General features: G+C 44.0%; 1 pseudogene; it reads left to right on the plus strand.

Moving 5' to 3' along the window:
• Nucleotides 1–5,046: 5,046 nt before the first annotated feature.
• Nucleotides 5,047–6,704, plus strand: LOC105091382 (phosphoglucomutase-1-like; annotated as a pseudogene).
• Nucleotides 6,705–11,690: the final 4,986 nt, after the last annotated feature.

Below are 11,690 nucleotides of genomic sequence, written 5' to 3' on the forward strand. Positions count from 1 at the left end.
GATAGAGCTGTGAGGTCTGCATCTCTCAAGTGCTTTTGCAAACTTTGAAGCCCTGTCCTCAAATTCCTAGAGTCCCAACTCTAGGCTGCCTTAGGAAGTTGTCCTAAACTTTAAAAACGTTGCTAAAAGCATCTGTTAAAAAAACACTGTTAAAAGTGTATGAAGGACACCTGCAAACTTCTTGAACATGCATAATGATTATGCAGAACTTGATGAAATTAGTTTCTCATGAGGTTGTAAGCTTATCAAAGGATCTGTTTAGGGCATTTCTCTATACTGAGGTTTTACTAGGGAAAAAAAAGTGAAACGTATAAGTGCAATCACCTAATGACAAATTTTAAAGGATAACTAGTGTCTAGAAGTCTTGGAGAAGAGAGCACATACGTGTTCTGATCATCTCCTTGGGGAAATATAAACAAGAGAAGACAGGGTAACACACACCACGAAAGGGGTGTCTGCTAGGGATCCTGGAGTTCCCATTTCTACATCTTTCCACTGAACCACAGGGGCTGAAGACCTGCAACTTGAGAGTCAGAAATCAAATCTCAAAAGTTCCAGGTTTGATACATAAAAGATTATTCCTCTGTGTTGTTTACATTCTTGAACTTGTATACTTTGGCATTAGAATAAGTCCACGTGAAAGCTGTTGGATGAAGCCCCAGATTCCTTCCCTGGCACCTGTTCCACAAGGAAGAACCTAACTTGTTCAGAAAAATAGTCCATGAGGAAAGATTTCAGCTCTCTACTCAGCTGACTGCAAACTCTGATTCTAGGGGAGACAGGCTTGAAACAATGTAATAGGTGTTAGCTGTTGATGCCAGGCACTCTGCTAAGCCTGATAAGTTAATGCTCTCAACTGCCAAATGAGGTGGGCATTATTACTAGTGAAGAAACTGAGGTTAGAGACTTTCCTAAAGAGATGATGGTTTCTCTGTTTGGTCAAATCCCCATCGCCTGGTGTGTAAGTGTGGCCCCGAGGAACCTTTCCCTTACACTGAAGTCACTAAATACTTCTGTCTTGGCTGCCTGCCTGATTGTTTAACAACGGATACCTTCTAAGGCTGGGACTTTAGGACCCATTTGTATTTAAAGACAGTTCAGGGAAAAGGGTCATAGCTCAGGGGCTGAGTGCGTGCTTAGCATGCACGCGGTCCAGGGCTCAATCCCCAGTACCTCCGTATTAAAAAAATAAATAAATAAAGGTTCAGAGCGGGAAATTATATAGAAATTAATTTCACCCGTGTGAATTAATTACAGACCACTTTCTAGATACACAACAATTGTGGCTCACACTGTTGATTCTTTAGTTGATATGGATTTTACTTTCTGTTAATCATGTTTGTTTGTATAAAGTTTGTTTGTATAAAGTATAAAATGACTTGCCATATAGTGAAAATGTTTCAGAAAGTCATACAGAGCTCACTTTCATTTCACGTGCTCTCTAGCATGCCTCAGGAAATCAGGGTAGAACCCAGGTTCAAAAGTAGTTCACTAGGATTTGCTCAATAACAGAGTGCTTCCTGAAGTTGTCCAAAGCCAGACAGAATGAAAGCTGGGCGTTCTCTTCTCTTGAGCATCTTTCTTGGAAGATATTTAAGATTATCCAAGAACATTATCTTCTTCATACTATCTCCAGGAAACTAGATAGGGGAGAAATCTAGTCTGACCAGTCATGCTCCTTGTGAGTACAAATCAACTTTCTATTGAAAACAACGCCCTTCCAAAATGAGGAGTTTTTCAGTCAGCCTTCCAACTGTATTTGTAATTCTTCCTCTGTCTTCCTGCCCCCAGCACAAGCCCTCCATGCCTGGGACCCCACACGCTCCTGTCTCGAACACCTTGTTCCAAAAGATGCAGCATGGAAGGAATGTCTTGACTCGGTACCGCGAACTCATCATTCACTTTATGATAGGTTATTTGCTGTTCTCTGTTGGGATGGCTCTGCCAGCTGAAGACTGGATGGCTTTTATCCTTGGACTGCTGCTTCTCTGGGTGCTGCTACTCAACATGTGATAATTAGAGCACAACAACGAGGGATGTGAATCAAAGGCAGGCAGAGCGTCATGGTGTCCACCTGCAGAAGGAAGCACCAATGTAATCTGGGCTGCGAGAGGCAAGCTGAGCCTAGCATCCACTTTTGTGTGCAGAGCCAGGCCTCCAGTGTATGTCAATTTTTTTTTTCAGTGTATCTCAATTTTATTTATTCTTCTTAAACCTGAAATAAATTTTCATTTTTAAGCTAGAGCAAAAACGATCTCACTTCTATTCAGTTCACTTCCACTTTCAGAAACTCTTACATTTTGTTTGGGGCAGGGGGAAACATTCTTCATCTTAATAATTCCAAGTTCACTGCAAATAGTAGTGATATGATTAATAACCAACAGAAGAGGTGGGTTGAAGGGAGAAATTCATCAGAGCCAGGTGACTAAATGTTTCCTGAGTCCTGGAGTCAGTGCCTTCTAGAATAAAGAGGGCCGAATTCCTCTTCCCATTTAACGTCAACCAACTCATCTGTTAAAAGTGAAGGCTGACTCACTTTTAATAGCTTTTGCTACTTACAGAGCACAAATTTGCTGGGCCCCAGAAAACATGGACAAAATAAGTACTGGAATCTCTATTTAATTCTCAGGATTCTTGGCACTGCCTGAAAACACAAACGTGTGCTGAAGTCTCAGCTCCTTGCCTCTTTTCTCCCACAGGATGTTTCTCCTTCCCTCATAGCCAGCCCCCATGAAAAGGAAAGCAACTGAGGCAGGACCTTTAGGACCAGAGAGACGTGTTTCGATTCCTCTACATCAGTGGTTCTCAACTGGGACAAGCTTGCTTCCCAGGAAACACTTGGCAATGTCTGGGGTCATTTTTGGGTGTCACACCCCAGGGGTGGGGAGGAAGGTACTGCTGGCATCTACTGGTGAGTAGAGCCCAGGGGTGTTTGCAAAATGTTTGCAAAAGCACCAAAGACAGCCCTCCCACAGCAAAGAATTATCCAGGACCGTCTTAGTCTGCTTGGATGCCATAAGAAAACACCACAGATGGGGCGGCTTAAACAACAGAAAGTTTCTGTTTTGGAGACTAGAAGTCACATATTGAGGTGCTGGGAGGTTTAGTTTACGGTGGGGACTCTTCCTAGCTTACAGGTGGCCACCTCCTTGCTATGTCCTCAACTGGACTCTGTGCATGTGGAGGGAGAAATCTTTCGTGTCCCTTCCTCTTCTTATAAGAACGCCAGCCCTGTTGGCTTACGGCTTCCCTCTTATTACCTCCCTTAATCTTCACTACCCTCTCATAGGTCCTATCTCCAAATAAAGTCACAGTGGGTCTTGAACATAGGAATTTGAGCAGGACATAATTCAGTCCATAACAAGGAGCAAGTGTGAGCAGTACCAAGAAAAAAACTAGGATAGCCAAAAGGCAGAAACAGCCCAAATGTTCATCAGTGGATGAGTGAATAAACAAAATGTGGTCTATCCATCCAATGGAATACTATTAACCTCAAAAAGGAAGGCAATTCTGACCTATGCTACAACATGGACCCAATTTGAACAACATAGATGCTAACTGAAAAAAGCCAGACACACACACACAAAAGACAAATATTGTATGATTCCTCGTATATGAAAGGTAACTGGAGTAGACATAACCACAGAGACAGAAAGTAGAATGGTGGTTACCAGGTGCTGGGTGGAGGGGATGATGAAGGGTTACTGTTTAATAGACACAGACTTTCAGTTGGGAAGATAAAGTTCTGGAGATGGATAGTGGTGATGGTTGCACAGCAGTATGAATATACTTAATGCCATTGAATTGTACACTTAAAAATAGTTAAAATGGGGTAGGTGATGTCAGCATCATCGTGGTATAGACATCCCTCATTTTTGTCCCTTCCTCTCCCATCAACAAAAATTTGGCATCCATGGACGAAGGGACCACTGAGGGAGCTGTGGGATCCAGCACCATAGGCCAGGAGATGTGGGAGGAGTCTTGCCCACCTGTGCTCAGGTAATAGGCAGGCAGACCTTGGTCCCAGCTGCAGAGCCTGCAGTGGCTCATGAACTAGCTCTAGCCTTTCTCTGCCATGTTCTGGGAGCACCTGGAAAACACTGACTTAGACAATCTCAACTGTGGATGAGGGAGCCTTTGTGGAAGTCCAGCTTCCAGAGGAGAAGTTCTAGGACATGATTGGAGCAAAATAAATAAATAAATAAAAACCAAAAAATAAAAAATAAAAACAAGCCTGGACACAGGGGAGAGAGTAAGAGGAACAGCTTGACTTTACCCTCATCACGCCTCCCTCACGGCTGTGTAGCTTAGTGCCAAGAGAGGTCTCGGCCCGTGATTTCTCCTGCAGGGGAAACGGAGAGCATGTAAGTAAGCGCCCAGCTTCCCCAGCGGTGCCGTATGCTGCCGAAGGGGCTCACTCTCTCCCCATCCGAGATACTGAATCCTGAGCTGCATGACTGGAGAGCGGAAAGAGACTGGGCCAGTGGAGACAGGATCCTCAGAGGGCTTTAAAGGGATGCAGATCCACCTAACTGCATCAGGAAGCTTTGCCCATGCACCACTGGGAACGCCTCACTTGCCAGCTGGCCCACAGGCACTCTCAGCGCTCCAGGTGCTCACTGCACCCCTCTGGGGCCAGCTCCCTGTGTGTGCTCCTGACAGCAATGGTGAGACCAAACTTTTGTACACAGCTAGTGAGCACACAGAGAAAGCCAACCCAAATCGTTGGGCCAGAGAAAGACCACAAACTTCGCGGTGCTAATGCTTTAGCACCACCTTTGGGAAAACAAAAGGCTGTCAGAAATCAGTGCGTTGCAGGATTTAGAGCAGGCACAGGAGCTTAAGAATTCTGCCACGAGAGGGAGCAAGAAGCATGGAACAGGTGTACCCGTTTAAGGGTTGAGATGGCCTCAAAATCTCTAGCAGGGCCGAGCCGGCGTTGCCCCGACCTCGTCCATGCCCTCATCCCAAAGCAGCTGCAGCCACAGCTCCGGCCGCCCCTCGGTTAGCAGAGTCCGCTTGGGCCCCAGGAAGCAAACTGCCACCATGGTGAAGACTGTGCCCGTTAAGACCAAGGCGTACCAAGACCAGAAGCCAGAAACAAGGGGGCTGCGGAAGCGAGTGAAGGTGTTTCATAGCACCAACTATGCCAACTATGCCGAGAATTTCATCCAGAGTATCATCTCCACCGTGGAGCCGGTGCACCGGCCGGAGGCCACCATGGTGGAGGACGGCGACGGCAGGTTCTACATGAAGGAGGCCATCCAGCTCATTGTCCGCATTGCCGCCGCCAATGGGACGGGTCGCTTGGTTATTGGACAGAATGGGATCCTCTCCACCCCAGCTGTGTCCTGCATCATTAGAAAGATCAAAGCCATTGGTGGGATCATTCTGACAGCCAGCCACAACCCAGGAGGGCCCAATGGAGATTTTGGAATCAAATTCAATATTTCCAATGGCGGTCCTGCCCCAGAAGCAATAACTGATAAGATTTTCCAAATCAGCAAGACAATCGAAGAATATGAAATTTTCCCTGATCTGAAAGTAGACTTGGGGTTCTGGGAAAGCAGCAGTTTGACCTGGAAAACAAGTTCAAACCCTTCAAAGTGGAAATCGTGGATTATGCTACGATGCTGAGAAATGTCTTTGATTTCAATGCACTGAAAAGAACTACTAAAGATCCGAATAGATGCCATGCATGGAGTGGTGGGACCATATGTGAAGAAGATCCTCTGTGAAGAGCTCGGTGCCCCCACAACTTAGCAGTTAACTGTGTTCCCCTGGAGGATTTCAAAGGCCACCACCCTGACCCCAGCCTCACTTAGGCAGCTGACCTGGTGGAGACCATGAAGACAGGAGAGCATGATTTGGGGGCTGCCTTTGATGGAGATGGGGAGTGAAACATGATTCTGGGCAAGCATGGGTTCTTTGTGAACACTTCCGACTCTATGGCCATCATTGCTGCCAACATCTTCAGCATTCCATACTTCCAGCAAACTGGGTCCGCGGCTCTGTATGCAGCATGCCCACCAGTGGTGCCCTGGACCAGGTGGCTAATGCGACAAAGATCGCTTTGTACGAGACTCCAACTGGCGGGAAGTTTTTTGGGAATCTGATGGATGCAAGCAAACTGCCCCTTTGTGGGGAGGTGAGCTTCGGGACGGTTCTGACTATACCCGTGAGAAAGATGCACTCTGGGCTGTCCTAGCTTGGCTTTCCAACCTAGCCACCCGCAGAGTGTGGAGGACACTCTCAAAGATCACTGGCAAAAGTATGGCTGGAATTTCTTCACCAGTATGGTTATGAGGAGGTGGAAGCCGAGGGTGTGAACAACATGATGAAGGCCTTGGAGGCCCTGATCGCTGATCTTTCCTTTGTGGGGAAACAGTTCTCAGTGGGCGACAAAGTCTACACTGTGGAGAAAATTGATGACTTTGAATACAATGATCTGGTGGATGGAAGCATTTCAAGAAATCAGGGCTTGCGGCTCATTATTGAAGATGGTTCTCGCATCATCTTTCAACTGAGCGGCACCGGGAATGCGGGCACCACCGTTCGACTGTATGTCGACAGTTATGAGAAGGACATCGCCAAGCTCTCCCAGGACCCCCAGGTCATGTCGGCCCCCCCTCATGTCCATTGCTCTGAAGGTGTCCCAACTCCAGCAAAGGATGGGACACGCTGCACCCACTGTTATCACCTAAAAAGACAGGCCAGATGCGGTATGTCCCTCCACCCCAGGACCCCCCGAGTCATCTGATTAAAGAGCATGGACAGAAGTAAAGTGTATCCACCCAGACTTTTTTAGGATTCAGTTTTTCCACTAACCAGTTGTTGACAAATGGCACGATTCCAAGGCACTGCTAATTGAGAATACCGCAGGAGCCATGTGGGAAAGAGAAAAAAAGGACCCAGGGGCTAACACTCATGTCAGTTTCCTTTCGTGTCCTTGTGCACTGCTGTCCTTGTGCACCCACTTGTGCACTGGGTATCTGTCTCCTTAGCACCAGCTCCTGTTTACACTACAATGTAAGATGGAGGCTGAGCGTCAGCTAGTGAGACCAACTTTCACCCTTAAATGAAATCCTGAAATGACAGTGCAAATTCCTTTCTCCTTGGTGAAACTTTTCCCCCATTTACTGTTTACATGGAATCCAGTAAAATGCAGTTTCTGGTGCCTTCTCTCCAGTCAGGTCTTCCCTCAGAGTGAGACGTATTTGTCTACAGATTTCTGCCTTGTTTTGCAACATACTTCCATTCACACAAGTATTTTGGTATATTAAAGCAAAACAAGCTACAAAACAACAACAACAACAACAACAACAACAACAAACTCTAGCAGGGCCAAGAGAAGGTATCTCTCTCCAGAAGGCAGTTAGTAAAGGCTGGAGAAGGTGAATGGTACTTCAGACATGAAGATAGCAATGCAAAACTCCAAGGAACACAAAAAACAAGGTAACGCCACACCACTAAAGGATCACAGTAATCTTCCAGGAACCAAACCCAAAGACATGGAGATCTTCTGTTTTCCCAATAAAGAATTCAAATAGTTGTTTTAAGGAAATTTCAATGAGCTTCAAGAAAACATAGAAGGCTACAATGGAATACTACTCAGCCATAAAAAAGAATAAAATAATGCCAGAATGACCTGGAGATTGTCATTCTAAGTGAAGCAAGCCAGAAAGGAAAGGCTCTGGATTCTGGGGGCTGACTCCTGGCCCCACCTTGGTCCCAGAGCACAGCCCACAGTAGTGTTAAGGGCTTGGGACTGGCTGGCTGGCTGGGGCCCAGAGCTGAGGATGGAACATCTGTCACCAGTCACTGAGGCTCCCCCAGAAGGGCTGGGGAACAACAGTCCATCTTCATGGTTGGCTCATTTCCCCAAACTGAGGCCTGGCAGTGGGCTTGGAAAGGGCAGCCCAACTGGATGCCTAGGTATCTGGGTGGGGCTAGAACTCGGCCCAGGAGCCTGTTCCCCTTCCAGCCTCATAGGCTTACATGTGGAACCTAAAAAGAAAAAAAGACACAAATGAACTACTTATCATTTATAACTTAGATGATTGACTTCTTGAATATGTGTAAGCACATTTGACTATCCTTTCAGATTGGATTACTGCATTCTGTTGATTCTTATTTTGTGGCTGGCTTTATTCCTTTGATAACTATGTAAGTTAAAAAATCTAAAGCTCTAAACTCTTCTTAGAAACAACGAACAGTACATGTATGTACATTTTTAAATGGTTTTATCTCTCAATGAGTTGCTCTTCCTAGAATAAACTTTGTTTACTATCCGCCCCCCCCCCCCGCCACAGAAAAAAAGAAAGCATAGAGGGACAATTCAATGAAATTTGGGAAACAATACACAAACAAAATGAGAAATTTAACAAAGAGATAGAAATCATTAAAAGAAAAAGAATGAAACAGAAGTTCTGGAGCTGAAGCAAACAATGAATGAAATGAAAAATGTAGTAGAAACATCAACAGCAGAATGGATCAAGCAGAAGCATTTGTGAGACAGGAGACAGGAACTTAGAGATTATCCAGTTGGAGGAGAATAAAGAGAAAAGAATGAGAAAGAGTGAAGAAAGCCTACGTGGTCTATGGGATGCCATAAAATTTTTTTTTTTTTTTTTTTTTTTTTTTGCAGATTATTGGAGTTCCAGAAGGAAAAGAGAGGGAGAAGGAGGCAGACAGTTTTTGAAGAAAGAATATCTGAGAACTTCCTAAGTCTGCGGAGAGATCTGGATATCCAAGTTCTTGAAGCTCATATGTCACTGCACAAAAACAACTTAAAGAGGTCCTCTCCAAGACACATTATTTAAAAACTATCAAAAATCAAAAACCAGAGAGAATCTTGAACACAGCAAGAGGGAAAAAAAGCTTAGAACTTACAAAGGAACTCCCATAGGCTATCTGGTTTCTCTATGGAAACCTTACAGGCCAGGGGACAGGCTTGCTCTGGGCCCTCTCTAAAACTGTCAGTCTGGTCACATCACTCCCTGGCTTAGCGCCCGCGGTTTTCCCCTACTCACAAAAGTCTAAATGCTACACCACATCATAAACCTCTTGAGGATAAAACCCCTTCCAGCCTCATCTCAGCACTTGTGTGTCTCCAACCCCACTTCGCTAGCACTCTCCCCAGTTACACAGGGACCCATGTGGACTATTCCAATCCACAGGCAATTTCCTTAATATGCCAGTGTTTTCATGTTCCCTGCTCACACAACTGCCCCACCTAGCTGAAAAACCACTTACCCACGCCCACCCTCCTTTCCCTCAGTATTTTTTTTTTTATTGAAGTGTAGTCAGTTTACAACGTTGTGTCAATTTCTGGTGTACAGCATCATGCTTCAGTCATACATGTACATACACATATTCTTGTTCATTATAGGTTACCACAAGATATTGAATATAGTTCCCTGAGCTACACAGTAGAAACTTGTTTATCTAGTTTATATATAGTAGTTAGTATCTGCAAATCTCAAACTCCCAATTTATCCTTTCCCACCCTCTTCCCCCTCTGGTAACCATAAGTTTGTTTTCTATGCCTATGAGTCTGTTTCTGTTTTGTAAATAAGTTGATTTGTGTTACTTTTTTAGATTTCACATATAAGTGATACCATATGGTATTGTTCTTTCCCTTTCTGGCTTACTTCACTTGGAATGACAATCTCCAGTTCCATCTATGTTGCTGCAAATGGAATTATCTTGTTCTTTATTATGGCTGAATAGTATTTCATTGCATATCTATACCACAACTTCTTTATCCAGCCATCTGTCAATGGGCATTTAGTTTGCTTCCATGTCTTGGCTATTGGAAATAGTACTGCTGTGAACATGCCCTCAGTATGTTTGCTACATACAGTTCCTCTTCTATGCACTTGCTTACCACCTGTTTGCTCCACTGGCCCTTCCTTGTACATCCCTCTATTCCAGCACCTATAACACCATTTGATGTCACATGTCTCTGTTAGGCTGTAAGCACTTGGCTCCAGTGCACCTGTGCTCAAATGCTTGAAGCCTTGAAGCCTGATCTCCTGGCTTCCAGTCCCTTCCATAATGCTGTATTGTATACTTATTTGCCACCTAGTAGCTGTATGACCTTGAACAAGTTGGTCTCTGTTTCTCAATTTCTGCAACCATAAGACGTAGATAATAATAGAACTTATTGCATTGGACTGTTGTGAGAATTAAATGGTATTGCAAATAAAGAAGTTAGCGAGGCTAGTGCCTGACACCCAGAAAGCACTCAAGTGAAGTTGTTGTTGCTATCAGAAAACTTTTAGTAATATAAGGAAACATATCTTAGTAAAGAGCTTATGCAAACTTCTAAGAACTACAAAATATTTTATGAAGAAATGGACTCACAAATTTAGTGGGGTTTTTCCCCCCTAAAAAGAGGTTTTATTTCCTTTGGTCCACAGTTAGTTTTTTGTTTTGTTTTTGTTTTTGTTTCAAATTCATTTTTAAAGGCGCAGAGGGATATACAAGCTTGATAGAAGACCTTGTACTGGGGACACCTCTCACTACTGAGAACTTTATCATAATCCAAATGGAAAACATGACTGTACTAAGCCTGAACTAAAAATGGACAAACAGAAAAAGAAACACCCTGGAGAATAGTACACAGTATTTTTCTGTTGGACAAGGAACTCTTTCTTCAAGAAGCTGAAGTAAGTGAAAGAGGATGTGGTTGTTCTATTCCATAAAAGACTCCCAATGGAGAGTCTTCCATTCACAGAGTTCTTCTGAATCCTGAAGGCTGAAGAACTGTAATTTTCTGGGCCTATATGTGAATCCCGTGATTTTCAGACCCTAAAGTTACAGAGGTTTCCTGCCACTGTTAACTACTCCTGCAGTGGTTTTATTTAAATAATAGCAAGTTTGTCCTTGAAGAGTAAATAATGCAAACTAATGTATACTTTCTTTAAAACATCTATTTTTTACATTATAATATACAATAGAAAATTACACACCTATGTATATAATATATGTGTAATATTTATTTATTGTATATTATATGATGGGGTTTGGGGTCTGTTATGGCTGGGACTACAACACTTCTCTAAAAGGTTGGTCTCTCTAAACTAGAGATAGATTCAGACTTTAGAGGATCTGTTTCACATTGTGGACTAAGAATGCCACCTGCCATATCCATAAACAAAGGATGCTATGGCCATCAAGCCATCAGTCATACTGCCGCCCCGACGGCGAGCTGGAGGGAACTCAGGATGGAGACTAGCAGGCTGCCCACTCCCAAGTCCTCAGCCTCTATAATCACCCCCACCGCTGTACCCTGAGAGACTCAGGATCGGTAAGAACAGGATGCTGGCCCTAGATAGCTAAGGTGCATATCAAAGTGATGATTTCAATGAGCCCAGACTCTTCTATCTTCCCATACATAGAAAAGCGCTAAATTCCCTAATTTGAGATATCTGGTTTTTGTTAATTAATAGTAATCTTTTGATGTTCCAACCACCTGGTGTTTGTTGCCAAACCTCATAAATCCTGGCTCTTCCCCTATCTCTTTGGAGCAGTCCCTTAGAGCAATCTGAGAAGCTGTCTAGTGGGCTTGAAGTCCTCAGAAAGTCCACTGAATAAAACATAACTCTCAACTTTTAAGTTGTACATTTTTTTCAGTTGACAACATGATGGCTAAACATTTTCAAAAGACTGGTTTTTGTAAGAAA

Source organism: Camelus dromedarius, chromosome 24, assembly GCF_036321535.1.
Source record: "Camelus dromedarius isolate mCamDro1 chromosome 24, mCamDro1.pat, whole genome shotgun sequence".
In the NCBI taxonomy this organism is placed as follows: Eukaryota; Metazoa; Chordata; class Mammalia; order Artiodactyla; family Camelidae; genus Camelus; species Camelus dromedarius.